The sequence below is a fragment of the Sander lucioperca genome, chromosome 10 (genome assembly GCF_008315115.2).
Source record: "Sander lucioperca isolate FBNREF2018 chromosome 10, SLUC_FBN_1.2, whole genome shotgun sequence".
NCBI lineage: Eukaryota > Metazoa > Chordata > Actinopteri > Perciformes > Percidae > Sander > Sander lucioperca.
In genome coordinates this window covers 13,052,927-13,071,981 of record NC_050182.1, presented here as the reverse complement: position 1 = coordinate 13,071,981, position 19,055 = coordinate 13,052,927, and the positions used below count along the sequence as shown (strand labels likewise).

The 19,055-nt window shown below is 41.1% G+C and overlaps 1 protein-coding gene across 7 annotated transcripts in view; it reads right to left on the bottom strand.

Moving 5' to 3' along the window:
* The window catches only part of LOC116035975 (DNA-binding protein SATB1), a 62,652-nt gene extending 51,558 nt beyond the window's left edge, over positions 1-11,094 (bottom strand). For 3 of the 7 annotated variants that reach the window (XM_031279363.2, XM_036006210.1, XM_036006208.1), the window contains exon 1: positions 10,629-11,094. The gene's annotated coding sequence lies outside the window, so the exon portion shown is untranslated. Of the gene's footprint in view, positions 1-7,935; positions 8,052-10,628 lie in introns of those variants that run through there. The other 4 variants (XM_036006211.1, XM_036006209.1, XM_036006212.1 and 1 more) reach the window with 2 other exon arrangements.
* Between the last annotated feature and the right edge of the window lie 7,961 nt (positions 11,095-19,055).

Sequence of the window (19,055 nt, the reverse complement as noted above, 5' to 3'; positions counted from 1 at the left end):
TAACACACAGATGCTCTCACACACACACACACACACACACACACACACACACACACACACACACACACACACACACTAGATAACTTAAATATTGAATTGTTTTGTATTTACTTTTGCCCAATAGTTTTTATTTTACAACATATTTTACATTGAGGAATTTGGTCTAAAATAGCAGAAGGTAAAGTGAACTATTTGACCTCCAGTCAGTTCTGAGATAAACAAACATCACAGTAAACTAAAGAGAACCCACACATGCATGTACCATTCACAGATAATCTTTTATTGGTCCCTCTAACATCAAAACCTCCTACAACGTACATCAGTTTGTTTAAAATAAAAAAGGGATTTTTTTTTTTTTGCATGTAGGCCTACTATCAAAACATAGGTATGTTTCAAGCCTCTTTCTTCTTCAAACTAACAAAAGTTTGTTTTAGACTTACTTCTTATTATATATGCCATGAATTAATATCAGAGATTACAAATCATTAAGCCTAAGAATGGGTAATATCTTTTATTCAAATGGCAAAACTATATGACTTCATTCCTTACTATAACTATGACTGTAATACAAAAATGGAATTGTTATACATAAAAATAGGTATTCATTTATGTTTTGAACTCTTAAAAGACCACATCATGGCAATCATTTACACTTATAAATATTTATGAGCCTTAAAATTGGGAAGGCTCTATTCTTTTTCACACTAAAGGTGGGAAGCTACATCCCTGGTGCATCAAGTTGCAAGGACTACTACGTCTAATATTTAGTTATTGTATTGCAAATATAGAAAAATACATATATTCTGACATTCACCAAGCAAAGAACATATGAATTATATTTTCAAAAGGGTGTTTTTTTCCCCTTAATGTCATACTTTAGGTCAGTTTGCTAACATAGTGTTGATGTTAGATTTTTTTTTAACCTCTGTTTGCTACAAATATTTGAATAAGTCAATGTTGGTGGGATGTCCTAACCCTACATCTACAGTATGTTCCATAACATGTAAAGATGGCAGACATTTCCTATCTCAACACTGAGCTTTTGTTATCATTCTGCTATTATCTCACACACTTCACTTCCATAGCAAGTCATACTGTATTATGTCAAACTGGATTATACCAAAATATTAGACAAGCTAATCTCTGTTGCTATTGTCAACAAAACCCTGAACTGTCAAAGTGGAGGAAGAACAGAAACGAGGTAAGAAAGGAAAGGAAGGAGGAGAGGCTGGAGAGCGACACATTCTCTGCAAACAACAGCAACCTGGAAGCTTTTCTCAAGTCGATGTGTGAGCTATTTTCATTATATTGTAATTATTTCATAAACCTTTCCCTGCTGGCGGGCTTTGTTGCCCTTGAGCAAACTGCAAAACATATCAGACAAGGTAATCTCTGTTGATATTGTCAATAAAATCCTGATATGGTTTTGTACCTAAACTTAAGGTGGCCTAATAATAACTCTGACTTTACGAGCAAAGGCCAGACTAATATCTGGTGGGCACGCACACACACACACACACACACACACACACACACACACACACACACACAGGTGACATTAAATGCACCATTGCTGTCTGCTAGTGTGAGGTGTAGGTAGGTGTAGGTGTCTTTACGTCCAATGATTTATTTTTTTCACACATTTGAAAATAGTTAAAAAGATATCATATATATAGTATATAGGATTATAGCAATGAAATGCACCACCAAAGAAGTATTCATTAATTCATCCACATTGTGCCACAGAACATTAAGCTTTTGTTTTTGTCAACAAAGATTTACTGTAGGTGGGGCGATGTGAATCCGACTCATATGGCCAATATCCACATCAAACAAATATGAGCATGCATGTCTGTCCAGGTTGTGTAAGAACAAAAACAGGAAACCAACAGAAAGCAGGAAATGTTTACACCTATCACGACGACAAAGCCAGAGGTGGTGAGCCGACCGTGGAGGTCAGGCGCGTGTGAAATGCTACATAACACAACGTGCTTGCTAATAAATCTTTGCACGGCTCATAAACTCCCTCTGCGTGAGAGCATAAAATACAGTGACGGTACATCGTCTCACACACAAAGCTGTCGTTTCATAAACAATGCAACACCGCAGATGCGAGCTCCTCATCTTAGCTTGACTGTAACCACCGTCAGGTAGCGGCCAGAGTTGAAGAAACTCTACGGAACAACTGTGAAAGAAAATCATGCAGATTTACGGAAGGTGTTTACACCTCAGTTTTAGGGGAAAACATACTAGAGTCCTTTAAAGAAGGCTGAAACTGGAACGGAAGAAGTGATGGTGTGCTGTATCACTTCCTAGAAACAGTACAGTTACACTTTGTATTCATCCCCTGTAGTAGTGAGACCAAATCATTGTTCCACCCACCCATGTGGGGTCAAAAGTTTGCTCATTTCGAAATACATTTGTGTCCAAAAAAGGCTGCATTAGATATTCATAGCAGAAGGCCAGCAGAGAAGCTTTTAACGGAAAGATACAATGTGAAACTCACCTTTTATACCTGAGATGGAACAATGTCTTGCAATATTGACACCTAGTTAGCATGAGGTGAAGTTTTGAGGGGGTGGCTGCATTTTAAAAGGGTCCCACGTCTGTGGTTTTTTTAACAGGAAATGAAAGAGTTGTTGAAACTGCTGCTATAAGACCCCGACATGTTTGAATTCACAAGCAAAGTCTGTTGCACAGATTCACTGATCAATTGTTATCTTAACCATTCTCTGGGTTTCAGTGAGCTGCCAACACTGTGTGTACTAAACACAGCTGCGGTGTGCAGTATGGTTAAATGGCACTGCTATGTGTCTGAATAAAGGACACAAACTGCGGAGTAATTACTATATTTTCAGAAATTCATTCCAACATGAGATAATATCCAGCTTCTGAAAAATGTGACAAAGATTTCCACAAAGTCACTGAAGACATGAAAGTAAAATTCACAAATGAATCACATTGAAGTTGCTGCCTCTCTTGAGCTCTTTGCTGCATAATAGGTACATTAAAGAGGATGAAATTGTCCCGGTTTTTAATATTTTGTTTATTTAGAAATAATGAATATCAGGTAATATTTTGTCTCTGAAAAAGGATGTGCAGCATTTTAGACTGTGCCTACTGTTGGTGCCACTGGGATATGTCGTAACATATCCCAGTGGCACCAATGAAACCCCACACACACACACACACCCAAACCTTTTCATCAGCAGATCACTTTGCATCCCCTAGACCTTCACGACATCGCTGCACAGCATTCTGCATGTTGACATGTTTTCCACGTTTTACATGATGTTCCATGCAGCTCCTGTTTCTCTCTTTTGGTTTTTTTCCTTGGCCGCAGTTAGCTAGCGTTCGGAAAAAATATAGGAGCAACGGAGAAAGCAAGCTATTGTCGGCAAATGCTCTTTTCTATCTGGCATGACGCAAGCAGCCGCAGTCATTTCCACTGTGATTGTCGGGCACCATCAGAGAGCATCGATAACCCCTGCCAGGCCTTGGCACCGCCAACAGGTGCCGGCACTGCCAGCTAGGTTGGCACAGACGTGGCTGTGAAAACCCTCTGACATCCAGAAGGGCACAGATTTGCACTGAATGCACCACTGAATCAACACTGCTGATTATCAATTAACATATACCGTTTTGTATCACACAGAAAAGAGGGGAAAAATGGGTTTTGAAACACAGAAAGCCTGTTTAAAAATACTACTCGTGTGCTGTTATAATCATGTGCTGAATACAGATTTAGCTCTGTTGAAGGTGGGTTTTTACAAGCCTGTGCGGCTTTGTGTTGGGGAGATACAGTACGTAATTGTTCAGGCAAGATTGTGTGCCCGTTGGCCACATTTGTACAGAAAACATGACAAATGACATGAGAAACATGACAGACTGGATGCTAGATTGCAATAAAAAGACACCTCATATTTAAATGTCAGGAGTCATAGCATTACACCGCAGATGCATTTCACCTTCACTGTGTGTATTACCACAGCTCCTGTATGTTTTCACCATAACACACTTACCAGAACTATTACATCTGGCCTGCTGCTTTTTTCAACCACATGTTTATGTCCCATAGGAATTCAATATTATGTCTATTTCCTCAATAAATAAGTGCAATAATCAACACAAAAAGGGAGAAAATGAATGAGAAAATGTATCATTGTTGGCTCAACATCGAGAAGCGTCTTTATTTTACTGTGTCAGGCGAAGCCGGCGCCATCACTTACTGCACGTAGGTGTTGTGATGTCTTCATGCTCGCCACTTGTGATGCTTCTAATGGGCATTAAAACGATTATTTGGATTACTAACACAAATTAGTCTGCGCATCCAGTCTGAACGAACACAAACAGCATGGGGGGTAGGCACTGTCACTGGTTTGACTCTGAGCTCTTTCTGCAAGTGTCTCCCACAATAAAAACACACACATAAACATAATAGTATTATTAGAGGCTGCAAAGGATTTAATAATCTGTCTGGGAACGTGTCAAAACACGCCTGCATCAGTGTGGGTGCACGGATAGACCTCAGTGAGACAGAAGACATGTAGAGTGAAAAAAAAAAAAGGAAAACGAGGGGGATGTACAGTAGATGCCGCAGTAAAAGAAATGAAATCAATCAATGAGTTTCAAAATGCATTGCAGACTCCAGACTAAACCGACACACGTGCTGTTAAAACAACATACTGTGTTTTCTACACACACACAAAAAAAAAAAACAATATGGAAAATCTGGAAATCTGACGATTTAAGCATAATGCGTCAGCACTTTGTCCACTACGGTCTAACCTTCCTCATTGTCTTCTCAGAAAGACAATCGTGTTGTTTGCGAGTGACACTTTTCTTTTGAAAATGGCTGATCTTCCTGCACAGCTGTTGCACAAAAACCCAGCCACTTCTATACAGAGTTCAGGGTTGAGGCGGTTTATAAATGTTCCCTCGTAACTCATCTAAGGACCATGAAAAATTGCTTAATCAGTTGTTACTAGGTACGCACAGATAGACTGAATATTCCATAATGAACATATTCCTCCAAACCAAATTAGCTTTGTGTTTTCCATTAGCCTCTCATACAGCCTAGTGTGGCTTTCAATTACTAGTGAAATAAGTGTGATTTCTGCATTTCTCATATGTCCGTGTTTCGGTGTAGGAGGAGGGAGAAAAGACAGAAAGAAAGAACAAGGGGGATGTAATGAACTGAGAGTCGACTCCTAAGTGCTTAATTGTTTTCATAATCACATAAAGTCGACAGAAATAGAAGCGGAGCGAGTGGTCTCCACCTCAGGTCTGCTGACAGGAAGGCCTAACGACAGTTGGCCTCAACGGGTCCCCACGTCGCCGTGGAAGGCGAACATCAGGGTGTTTTTTTTTCTTCCCTCCGGTGATTTAAGAAAGACAACCACCGCTCTGCTCACACCCTTTTGTTTTTCACATCGTAACTCTCAGCTCGCCCACCCTTACAGTGTGTGTGTGGTGTGCGCTACACGCAATGCAACTCCCACGCAGATGCATGCCACACAGACATGTACAGTATCGACGAGCGTGCTTCGACGCTGTGCCAAACAAGGAGTCAGGGTCCAGAACCTTAGCCTGGACCCTGACCTTACAGTCGGCTTTGGGGTCATCAGCTCAGACATCGGCCATAATTACCCTCAAGCCAGGTCAGTTCAGGTCTTCCTCACAGGAATCTGTATTAAAGATTCAAAACTGCATCCCTCACTGAGAGGACCCTTTCACCACCTTGTTTATCACCCCCACCCCCCCTCCCTCTCTCGCTCTCTTTATCAAATTAAAAAACCAATCAGTCATAGAACATTCGACGGGCAACAAAGGCAAGTCTGTTTTTTTTTTTTAAATAAATAATGACTTTTCTGTCACTGCTCGCTGGACTCCGGTCATCACATGATGACCGAATAATTAAACTCTAATTTCTGCCTCGTGGATTGCAAAAAAAAACAAAAACCAAAAAAAAAAAAAAAGAGTTAGAAATACAGAGGTGTTTGTGTGTGTAAGAGAGGGAAAGAGATACTGAAGATGGATTTGTGGCACTGAGAGAGTACAGACTGAAGGAGTGAGAAAGGTTGCTACATCCCCCTGCTGTGGTTTTTCCTGAAGTGTGTGTGTGAGGGGGAGGCGGTGAAGGGCACAGAACCCCGGCCTTGTGGGGAGTTCTCGGGAGTGTTAAAAGAAATGGAGGCAGGTGATGGGATGGTGTTACTCGCCTCGGTGTGGGAGAAGTGGCGCTATACGCTGAGATGAAAGGAGTGATGGGATGTGAGCGTGTGGGGAAAACGGCTCTTAATATCGAGGCTTAGGCAGAAGTATTGAATAAGAGGTGCAGACAAGGATGTGGTTCTTTATCTACATATTTTTCTTTGCATATTTAAGCCCTTGTCAAAGGATGCATCATCCATCCTCTGACGAATGAAACAGTTGATAAGGCAAGTGTGTGTGTGTGTGTGTGTGTGTGTGTGTGTGTGTGTGACAAAGACAGAGAATACAGTATCTGTTGAAATTTTTTCATTGGAGTATGTGGGTGGGTATTAACAACCTGATCTTAGCGGGATGCGCTTTCCTCTAAATCGCTCTTTTTTTGTTGTTGCTCTGAACAAAGGATTCAGAAAAACCTACACAGATTGGATAAAGACAAGCATCGGAATAAAAGACAATGAGGTTTTTTTCCCCCCTCTCAAGAACAAAAAAAGCAAACATACGATAAGACCTGTAATAATGCGATTTGAATCGTGAAAACTTAGATGTACATGCTTGCTTAAATTATATTTGCCATGGTAGCATGAAGCAAAGCTAAAAAAAAGAAAAAAGAAACAAGAAGAAAAAAAACAAACAAACATCTAACATAGGAGGGATGTCATTTTGTAAAAGCGTGACAAAACTGACGTGACGGACTTTGGGGTTTTCTATCTCCGCCGGGGAGGACACGCCAACCCATTCGACGAACGGGGCTGATTGTCAGGACCCAAAAAACAATGTGGCGCTTTTATCACTAAGCCAAGGAATCTGGATCAACAGTATTCAAAGCATGCGCCAGAATAAATGCAGTCAAACATGCTGGGACAACATAACCCCCTTACTCCCTCCCCTCCTCATCTTTATAAAGAACTTTCCACATAATGACAAAATGAGCTGTAACTCCCGAATCACACACTAAGCACTCACCCAGGGTGGTATGTCTGTAACTGTCGGAGGGGGGGGGGGCTTTCTTACATTTTTTTAGCCCTGGAATGCAGCAGTCCCTATTAACACAGCAGCCTTTTTTTCCAAACTAGTTGCAACTTGTCATTTAAAATAAGAAGAAGCTGGGAATCATTGTTATCTTTCTCTTGTATTAGCAATCATAACAGAGCTATTTCATACAGAGGAGGGATGGGTGGTGTGTGGACGGGTGGAATCCCCAAAGAGCCACACATTAAAAAACGAGACAGGCCTCTTATTTACTGGCGACAGTCTAATAAATACATTTTGCTGGCAGCTAAACAGGTATTTACTCTGCTCCCTACCACAGGTATAATTTCACTGTTTGCTGAGCTGTTATTTTGCTACAGAGATAATTATCGAGGTGGTAAAGAAAGGTGATTAATGGTTTTAGCCGAGATATCAGTCTCAGCAAAGTGAGGCACAGCCCATGCTCTAAACTCCCAGCAAATGCTCAACAGTAGAGGTTTTAATAATCGGCATCTTCTGCTGCAGGAATTCAAAGCACAACGCCAACACAAATCTAAGACGGCGTTGCAAACATATAGAGGTTTTCTTTGCTTTTTGAGTACACTTTCCCTGGATATTTTTTTTACTTTCCTGTAAGCAATAAAAACCGATGATTCAGAGCGTAATTCCATTTGAAATCAAAGTGGTGATGCTGTTGTTAATATGGTTTCAGGGCAGACGAAAAAAAAACAAAAAACAAAGAAAAGAAATCACCTGTGCTCTCTCTCCAATGTGCAGAATTAATTGGTCTCTCAGGGTCACACGGCAAACTTTGTCATCTACTCTTGCTCTCATCAGACAACCCGCTCTTCGGCGTCTGTTAACCTGAGACAGACTCGCTCGCCGACACACACAGCCGCTGTGTCGTACTTAACTAATCCGGTCTACCGGGGTACAAGGTTTAACTGGTGATACACGGAAGTCGCCGTCCCTCCTGTCCTACAGTTTACACAGCGGCAACCTGACACCCTAAAGTGACAGTTAAAGGACTGTGATGCAAATGTGTACCTGGGATTTAAAAGGAAGAAAAAAAAAGATCCCTTACTGTTTGTGCACCTTACAAGCTGATTTCCTGCTAGTACGATACTACAGTACAGTAAATGCAGCGTGCACTAGTTTCGATTAGTTGTAATGAAAACAAAACTAAGCTCTGGGGTGATCTGAGTGTAACAAGGTTAAACCTGCAAGTTAGAAGAAGAAAGGTGGAAACACTGGTGTTTTCCGAGATGTCTTCCTAATTGTAAATCACAGAAGGGTTATTGTAAGAACTGTGAACACGACAGAAAACATTCAAAGGAATTAATTACACGCTAATAAGCTGCGACAGATGTTTAGGCTTTACTGCTGGATGTGTGTGACCTGGCAGTCGTATACACAGCGCTGTCGCCATCCTCACACTCTTGATTCTTATCATTCCTGCCAAACAAGTTTATGTTTGAACCAAACAGACTGACACGCCGCTGTGGATCTGTAATCGGGCATTTGTTTGTGCCACTTTTAACAACCACAAGCTGATAAAAAAAAAAATAGGTGTTTCTAATGAAGACTCAGAGTAAAACCGAGAAGTTGTTTTTTTTTTTTTTTTTTCCTTCAACGTTCACAAGTTGCCTTTGAGGCTTTCGTCTTGTCTGAGGACTTTTTACAAGAAGTGATATATGGCAGCCTGAAACAGGAAAAAGGCTGTGTGTCACTGCTGTCAAAGACACTGACCAGATAAACCACAGCATCTTGCACTGCCACGGATCTGCAACCATTAAAGGATAGAAAAAAAAGCACACCGGTGCTGTGCCATAAACTGTTTGTTTTTTTTTCCATGCAGAGGTGCCATGCTTGACCTTGTGATCGCATGTGAGCGAGCAAAGCACACAACCCCAACAACAGCAGCAAGATAATAAACAACACGGGAGGCTGAGTGACACTGGAGGCCGAGGATTATTTCAGAATAATTTACCTGATCAAAGTTTCTGATTTAATACAAACTTCTACGCCAGATGCAGACCAGATGCTAGTGTGATTTTCTCTGCATGTCATGATTATTTTCACAGAGCATCGTGGCTAAATGAGCAAATATAATCGTCATGACAGATTATACCTACAATACAAACTCTGAAAAGTCTATTTCAGGTGAGTGTGTTTATGCTGATATCTATGTATAAATGAGTGAAAGCCACTGGCCATGCCGGTGTGTGAAATGTCAGCTATTTTCTAAAGGAGCAGAGAGTGAAACCTTTAGAAAACCTGTAAACCACAGCACATCAGTGCCCACGCAGTTTTAGGATGGTAATACATCTTCTCATAACTGCTCTCTCTGTCCATATAGCTCTCAAACACATGCGAGTGCACGTGTGCGCACACACACACACACACACACACACACAGGTCTGGTTGTACCTGAAATTATTTTATCAGCACTGTGACAAAAGCCACAAGGCAGACCAAACAGCATTCTCTGTATCATCACATCTATCTGACTGCCTCACACTAAGTCTTGCAGAAAGAAAGCAATACATCCATGAACTGTTTGTTTCCCTGTAACTCTGTCACACCTTTAGTTTTTTAGTTTTCTTTTTTTTACTTCGTTGGGCTCAGGCAGTGCTTCATGCCACAGCAATAAAAGTGTTGAAGCAAGTTGACACGTTATTAAATAGTAAGTATATGGAGAGAATAAATGAAGCGGCTCTAATAGCCATAATAAAAAAGTAGTAAAAGTAGATGGGCAGTTGGACTGCAATAGCTTTAGCATTTCTAATGGACATGTCAGCAGCACTTCGGTATAATGAGTCAAAAATAAGAAAGTAAATTAGAAAACCAAGTCTTGACAAACAAGATGTACAAAAAAAAATGTTTCTTTAAGACTTTAGTCACCATAAAAGATCCGTGGTTCCTAAAAGCCTCAGGTCAGGAGCAGAGGTGGCAGCAGCATCACTTCTTACCCCTGTGCTGCGCGCGCTGAAGAAGTTGTTAAATGAATTAGAGGAGATGGGTGTACTTAACCCCGCGAATATCACGAGGGCTTTTCTTATTCGTGCAGAAATGACACAGGCCTGTTTGTGCAAAAGTTCTAAATGCGTGCGTTTAAATTTACCACTAAGCATGACATTCATATTCTATTTTTTTTTTCTCCCTTCTTTATGAAATATTAAATTCTAGCAGGCACTTTTGCTCTGTGTGGGTTTAAAGTGATTTGGAAGACGGGTCTTTGAAACAGCTTTTAATTCATTTAGAACCGAGTCATTTATTCTTCTAATTCCAAAGGAGACGCACCTTATTTTTTTTATGAGTCGTGCAATCAGAATAAATGTGATTTCAAAACATATGCAGAGACACTAGTAAAGACGCACGTGAAAGCCTGACAGCAGAGACAGATCACTGAGAACAGACAGACAGCGCACACTGCGGGACCGTACCTTTAAAGTCAGCAGTCGCCCGACCTCTTGTTTTCCATCAAAAGTTGAGGAACCTCTTGTTACTGCTCCACGACGAGAGATCCAAAAAAAAAAGAGGCAACTGCTCTGTGGGAGGAAAAACTGTTTTTTTTGGTTTGTTTTTTTTTAAAGTCAAAAGTCCTAATGAAGGAGGAGGAGGAGGAGGAGGAGGAAGAGGAGGAGGGGGGAGTCGTCTTGCAGAAAGCGCACCGGCGGAGGTTGAAGTTGGGGAGCGCACTGGCTGCACGCGGATGGAGCGCAGAGACTGTGAGCGACCGTGCGCTGCGGGCAGCGGAGGTGAAGTAGAGGAGAGGAGAGTAGCGGCATGTGCACGAGGAGGGCTGCTTTGAGAGGGGGCGGCAGGTAAACGAACCGCCCCTCCCCGTTTTCTGATGCTCAAATCGATGATTTGCCAGCTGTGGCGCAGCTTGTCTCATTGCCCCACTTTGGTTTTTACAGCCGCTCCTCTCCGACGCGCTGCTCTCCGGGGACAGAGAGAGAGAGAGAGAGAGAGAGAGAGAGAGAGAGAGAGAGAGAGAGAGAGAGAGAGAGAGAGAGAGAGAGCTCTCACATTCATTCATTTTCATATTTACACGCCACATGTTTGCATGTCAAGAAGAAGGAGAAGAAGGGGGGGGGGGGGTCTGCTTAACAGTGGATTGCGCGCAGCAGCGTGCGTTTTGTTCCGTATGGAGTGGAAGCCTGTTGTTTTAACAGCGGAAGGCAACCTGCCAGCTTTCCTCCCCGCACACCTGAGCGGAATGTAAACCCATGCATACAGCCCGGTGAAGTCGGGTAGGCTTTACATTACATCAGATGATCTTACAGACAGAAAATAGCTGTTTATTGAATATGAGTCGATTTGTTTGAAAGCCGAACTGTGCAAAAAAAACAAAAAAACAAAAAACAAGTTTTCAAGAATAATTAAGTTTGATGCTTGTTGAAAATAAACTTGCCTTGCCTTGTTGAGAGAAAGGCTAATATTGCAGTCTGTGTTTGCCGAAAGCTATTTTTCCCATTAATTTCTCCAATTTAAACAAGGCTTTTTTAGTGGGAAATAATAATTATTATGACTTTTCGGCAGTGAACATTTTGAATGCATCATTATTGAAGCAGACTTACTTTTATTTATTTTTTTATCAATGCCAGCTGTTGCTTTTTTTTTCTGTGAAAACTATTAGTTTAACTCCGGCCATCACACACACACTTAGCCTCTCCATCAAACATTTAAGAATCCTACCGCGGGCCTATCAAAAAAAAAAAAAAAAAAAAAAAAATCTGGCTGAAGGAATGCAAATTTGTTAAAAAAAATAAATAAAATTACGTAGAGAGCAGAATAATTAGATTTTTCTTTTCTTGGACATCTTTGAGAACACAGCCTAAAGCAGAATCAGCCGAGGCACAGAGGACAGTGACAGATAACGGAGAGGAAAAAAGCTTCTTTTTCGCCCTCACAGTGTCTAAATGCATTACTGCTTTTCTCACTGATTGTCAGCTGTTACTGTATTGACTGCTGTGTGTGTAAAGTGTAGAATATAAGTCGCCCTTTTTTCTTACCAAAGTCTGAAATTAGACAAGAAATACCTAAAGTTCCTGAGAGTGGTAAATTAAATTAGTCTTAATAAAGAACATATTACAGTGAATGAATGAAGAGTAAGAAACGTCTCTTCATGGTGATTATACCTCTATATGTTATATATTAATGTTTCCAACTATAGATTAAAAATGCTCCATGCGTGAATTAACATTTCTCCTTCACTCATTCTGGTAGATTTTATCATGTGTAGATCATGTGTGTGTGTGTGTGTGTGTGTGTGTGTGTGTGTGTGTGTGTGTGTGTGTGTGTGTGTGTGTGCATCACATATTGTGGTTTGAATACACATTTTTTTGTGTCGTGTGTGTGTTTGTGTGTATGTGTGTTTTGGATTTGTGTGCACCCTTGCACATATTTATACTCATTTGTTGTGCATGTGCTTTTGTTTGTGTGTGTGCATGTATGTGTGTGTGTGCGTGTGTCTGTGTGTGTGTGTGTGTGTGTGTGTGTGTGTGTGTGAAAATGATTGACAGTTTGCATCTGCACGCAGGCTAACTGCTCTGCACTAGCAGGTGTGCAGGAGCCCACAGGTAATGCAGCTGTTTACTTACAATGTGAGTGTGCTTCTCTTACCGGGTTTAGCATAAATAACACATTGATCCATTTACATGTACACTTAATTTACACATCCCGTTGACAATAGAATTAGTGAGGTGAAAAAGAGCTAAAAGAAGCAAACACGAGAGAAGACGAGGTGAGAGCGGAAGAAAAAGGTTTTGGTCCAAAAAATCGTTAAAATAATTCTGATTGTCTGCAAGTTTATTGATCAGAGAAGACACAGAAGGACTGGGGCCTTTATCGTAAGCTGATCCATACAAATACTTCTCAGAAAAGTTCATTTGTTGTGGTTTTGGGACTCCACAAAAGTTTCATTATGAAGCATCTGAGATCTGGATTTAAATAAAAAAGAATGAGAGAAAAAAAAAATCACACCCACCCACACACACACACACACACACACACACACACACACACACACACACACACACACACACACACACACACACACACATACACACACACACACACACACAATCTCTGCATGTGATTCACACTAGCTCTCTCCTGGGAGACTGAATGGGAATTGAAAAGTTCCAGTAAAGAGATTCAAATTTCCCTTTTTGCATAATTATAAATTCATGCTAAGTTAGGGATGTTTTCATCATTACGGACAACAGCTGGTGATTTCAATGCAGCCTGTATTTTATCCAACAATTCATGTTGCTGCCTCCGAAGCCCACATGTACTGCAGTTGTCACTTTGACCACAAGGGGGACCAGTGAGTCTCATCTTGAAAAGGGTGAGAGTGAGAGAGTTGACATTGGGCTGCTTTTGACAATATTTAGGATTCTCTAGATTTAAAAAAAAAAAAAAAAAGCAACAAACCCTGGCCTCTGCATTCAAACACAGAGAAGATTATTAATGAGGCAGCGACGTGTGGGAGCTGTGGACACGTTCCAAAACGTTAATGCAAATTGATAATGTGCATCTATGTTGCCGAAGCATAAAAAGGGCATGTGTACAGCACAAAAAAAGAGAACCAAGTGTGTGTGTGTGTGTGTGTGTGTGTGTGTGTGTGTGAAGTGTAAACAAATCAAAGCAGACCTTGAGCTGAGACATTTCAATCGTCTACACTTTTCCCCCGAAAACAATAAACAGCACTTGGAAAATTACAAGGGTTATACACCCCAGAATTAATCTTTCCAACCCATAACTAAATAGAGAGACACTGTTGCCTCTCCATCAAGTGGGTATATTTTAATTACAGGCTATTGACTACTGAAAGTAATTTGTCTCAGAAAGATGCCCAAGAGCTAAAAGACAGACGTCTCGTCTAAATGTGGAATGCTCAGCCACTTTTTATTTTTTGCTCTGGTTTTGTGGTTAGCCTTTGCAAAAGTCTTCAGTAGCTCTTTTATAATTGCTCACCTTTTAAAGATTAACAAGGAATCCTGAGGAGACTAACACTTGTCTACTGGCTCCTCCCCCCCCCACCGATCTCAGCAGAAATTGAAATTGAAGTGTGGATTTCTGTGTCTTTTCCTCCTCGCTTTTCTACTCAGCCCCTCTTTGAGTTTTGAAACAGAGGTACTCCACCTCTCAAATGAAATACTATTTATACTCATTTGCGTACTGCCAAGGAGGACAGTGGAGATGAGAGCCAATCAGAACAATAAAAGCTGACCCACAGTGGCACCTCCAAAGCGCATACGCCTCCAGCTGTTAATGGGATGTCAGTCAGCTGGGCGAAAGAAAACAGCCCACAAGTGTAATTACTGTCGGGTGTGAACTCTCCCATCAGCTGTGGCAGCTTAATGTCACTTAGTACATTACTGCATGTGGAGAGCATCAGCTGAACACGGGTGGCAGCTGCCCAGATGTTAGAGGACTCTGTGAGTGGAAAGTTGCTGGTTTCACTCTTCAGGCAAACTGAAGTGTTTCTGAAACACACCCACCAGAGATCACCTGTCAATCAAACTGTGAAGGCTGCAGTTTGATGCCTCTTCCTATAGTGTCCTGTTAATTAGACCAGTGGTTACCAAAGTAGGGTCCGGGGATCCCCAGGGTGTGGTTTAGGGTGTCCCCAGTAAAAAGGGGAATCCATCTATAATTCCATCCATAAGTAACACAATGACCGAATGTTTGACTATTATGGTCAGTGGTTTCATACACTTTCTGTAATAAAACATCTTAAAAGCAAAAATCCTATCAGATGGTTGGACTTTTGGATGGACAAATGGGGGTCCTAATTTGTGTCAGTTTAGGGGTCCTTTACATGAAAAAGATTGGGAACCACTGAGTTAGACCACCCATAGTCTCGCATTGCCAGACCTTCCTACACCGCGCTGCGGAGGAGGCTCTGGCGAGTCCACACAGTATTCCGGGATGGGAGAAAAATGTGCTCTGGTTTATTGGCATTTCTTTAAACCAATCACAATCGTTTTGGGCGACGCTAAGCGTTGGACAGAGCAACGGCGCCTCTGCAAAATAGCCTCCGGAAGGAACTTGTTTTGGTGGAACGTGTATCTTTAGAGTCTTACCTCTTGACCAGAAAACAAATCCTTTGAACAGGTGGATCAACAAGGATCATTTTTTAAACTCACTCTAGCTGACAGTTTGGTGAAACCTGCTTTTGAGTTTGTGTCACATGGTATAAAATAAAAGTTTATGGCTCCCCAGGAGGGAAATTCTGCAAGTCCTGAGACTATTTAAATTTTGATAATATGTATTAACTGTTGCCTTAGTGGGTCGCAACAGCAGCCCTCAAATTTTAATTGCTTTTTCTTGGTTGGTTGATTCTTGGGCAGCAATTTTTCCCTTAATGTAATTATTTCTCTTAACCATAGACATTTCACTCCAAACAAGTCCAATAAATGAAATGCCTGGTAGACTGGTTGAGGTTGGGGAACGATCACGGTCATGGTTAAAATAAACCAATGTTGTAGGAAACATGAAAGGCACAGTGGTCTCCGGTGTTAAGGGCCGATGTTTTGTTAACCCATCCATCAACCCAGCCCTCCTAGTTTTCCAGATTTTCTCGCTTTGCAGCAACATCACCTGACTTCGTCCTTTGCTCCAGTCTTAATTACTACGACCACTAGAGGGCTTTGTCACTTCAATGTAAACGTGTTGTTTTGTGGCACGACGAACAACTGATGCGGTCATTCTTTTAGGAGTACAGTCTCAGTTTTTATGACTGTAACTTGACCTGCATATATTTCCCAACCATTTGAATAATTTCCGTAGTTGGCATGTTTTTATCAATCTTTCGGCTGTCTTAGGACACAGATACACATCCATTTTTATCAAATGTAAAAAATCTACATTGACTATGAGAGAAAGAGTGAGTTAGAGTCACTAACAAATTCCCGTGTTTTTGTCTCTTGGGCACTTAGTGAAGAGTAATCTCCAAACGCAGCCATTCAAATCACCCAAATGTCCCACTGTCGAGAGAGAGAGAAACAACAAAATAGATGTATCAACATGTATTTACAATGCTGCTTGTATGCCTATTATGAAGTGTACTTAAAAAGTTCGCAGCTGTTCTGAAGATAATGATGGTGTAACTGAGGTTAGTGTGGAAAGAATGGATGGACGCTTCAGTAGTGCTTATGTGCTGCTGGATATCACGGGATAATGCACATATCACATGGAAATCTATCTTGTCAAGTAATGTGTTTGTGTCTGAACTACCAGATAACTGTGTTGAATCCTTAAACAAAGATTATTTACTTTAAGAGTGATGCCACCTGCATGCAAAGGACACTCAACTCTCACATTTCCTGTCATGGCAGTGTCAGGAGAGACGTGCATGTTCGAGATGTTTTAAAATCAATTGCACATCACAACTACTACAAAAGGAAAGTTCATGTCAGACATTGACACCGATGCATTCTACCATCTTAAACCCTCACCATATAACCTCCAGCTTGTTTGTGTCAGGCTTGCAAACGTGGTTGGATGTCGGGCACGTCAACCACTACAGAGCCATGGGAGTCACAGCGATACCGAGCCTCTGTGTTTGACATGCATCTCAATGCAGTGCCACCGTCACAGTGAGACACCCTATCTCCTGGAGAGTCTATTAACTGTGCTTAATTAAACAAATGTGATTAGACTGATCCAAACTCACACAACTGAATCCCCGGTAAGGAGTCATCCATGAGATGAAAGTGGAGTCACGCATGGCTCGGCTTTATTAATAGCGCCTATTACACACTAACGTACACCTCGGCGAGCTGCAGGGTTAACGTGTGAGTAATGTGTGCGTGCAGCAACGTTTTCAGGTCCACTTCTGAAGTTTGTCAATCACAGTTTAGTGCTGGCTGTCAAGAGAAAATTATGCTTAGAGTATCAAGGTAAAGGTCATAACAAATAACAGATTGATTACTTGTAATTTAGAGTGAAATATGTGGGTGGGATTTATCTATGGCTGTCAGTTGTAACCAGGTGGAAAGCAACAGGGAAATTTTCACTAACTTGTAAAAGATGAATCACTGACAGAGACAGAGAAAGATGAGAGAGAAACTAAAGTAACTTTGTGTGCTAATAGTTTAGGGGGATTTTAACTCTGAGTCATTTCAATTTGCCATCAAGTGTAAACTCTTTCTGTCAAAAAAATATCACTTGCTACTCAGAAGTACTTAGTTGAGAGAGAGACGCAGAATCTCAGAAACTCAGTTAAAGTTGAACTTCCTCTGCCCTCTGCGTCTCCTGAATTTGATTGTGCACTCATTACTCAATCACAGACAACCTACAGTGGACATTTAGAGCAGTGCTATTTAGAACAATGGTCTGTCTATGTCTGAGTGAACCAAGGGGTTCTGATAAGCCACTGCAGGTAATATGGCTCTGATATGTCATTGGAATGCCAATTCAAACTAATGAGGCCTTCAATAGTTTCTTAAAAAGTTCAGGCAGTTCACCAAGTATGGTTCATTTAAATGATCCATTCAAACTTTCCTCTTTTGAAAATAGCTGCGTCCTGTTATTGTCCACTATATAAACAGCTTCTTCCACGACCAGATTTACATACAGTCATTACAAACTGCAGTGGAATTCTATGCCATTTCAGTTTTTATATTTCATTTATTCAAATAATTTGGTTGTGTGTCTTGTAGAATAATTCCTCACTCAAAGACCTTACAGTATCCCAGAGTGCCACTTTCAGGCATTCGCTAAACTCCTCCCTCAAAAAGTGACTGTCCAATCATAGCTTAGCAAACGTCATAAAGCACGGCAGGCCTATAAAGCTTTAGATTCCTCCACAAGCAAAATCAAAAGAGCAAAACTCTTACTGAAACTGTGGAATGGATAAAACTGTGTGTTTGTCTGTTCTAATAGAAGCTGCTAACATTAGCATGGCCAGCTAACCAGCGTACTACCTACAGTAGTAGCATTACAAGGAGCCAATCATATATAATACCTTATTGAGGTTACAGGTTATATTAGAAAAAGTCCCTTTCAGGACCTTCAGGACCTTCATGTTTACTGTGTGGGAGCAAAGATGCTACAATGTTAGCAGCTCTGTCCTGCTCTTTATTTACACTCTAGCAAAACCCGGCCAAACTCATTATGCGTTGCTTTAACATCATGTATGTAGCCATCACGTGAATATTTAAGATATTTTGGCATGGTTCTCGCTTTTAAACAGGTTAGCTGGAAACATTAACAAATAGCTGGACACATAGTTTTCTATGAACTCATGGAATCAGCTGTAGTTAGCTAGCCAGCTACAGCTGCAAAAATATACTAGCAACATTTTCATTTCAGCTGACAAAATCGATAGCTAGAAATAACAGCTTGCTTTCGTTTACTTATATGTAAAATCAAAGACACAGTGCTTAAAATGTTGCAAATCTACTACAGTTATTGTAAACTCTAAGTGCCGTGCTTAAACGGAAGGCTTGACACTAATGCCTACACTAGAAGACTCTGACAAGACTAGTCATACACCATCTCACATCTAAAGACAATCTGTCATCATGATGTCGATGAGTTTTTAGTCACAGGCTATAAGATTTTACTACCAACACTTAAAACTTAGGATAATATTAAACACGTTTGACTTTGTCGGAACATCAAGATGGGAAAAAGACTGACTTAAGCCAGCTAGAACTGAGTTTTATGACGACGGGAGCACGCCCCAACTCTAGCAAGACTTTTATGATTTCATTTTCATATTGGAAATTTGACTGCGACAGCGGAATCGCTTGAATAGTCGTTTGGTGTAAGGTCGGCATAAGTGGAAAGCTTAGTGAAGGGTCATGACAGGGCCGAGGTAGGCGGCAGCCGCTCCCCTGAACAAGCACAAC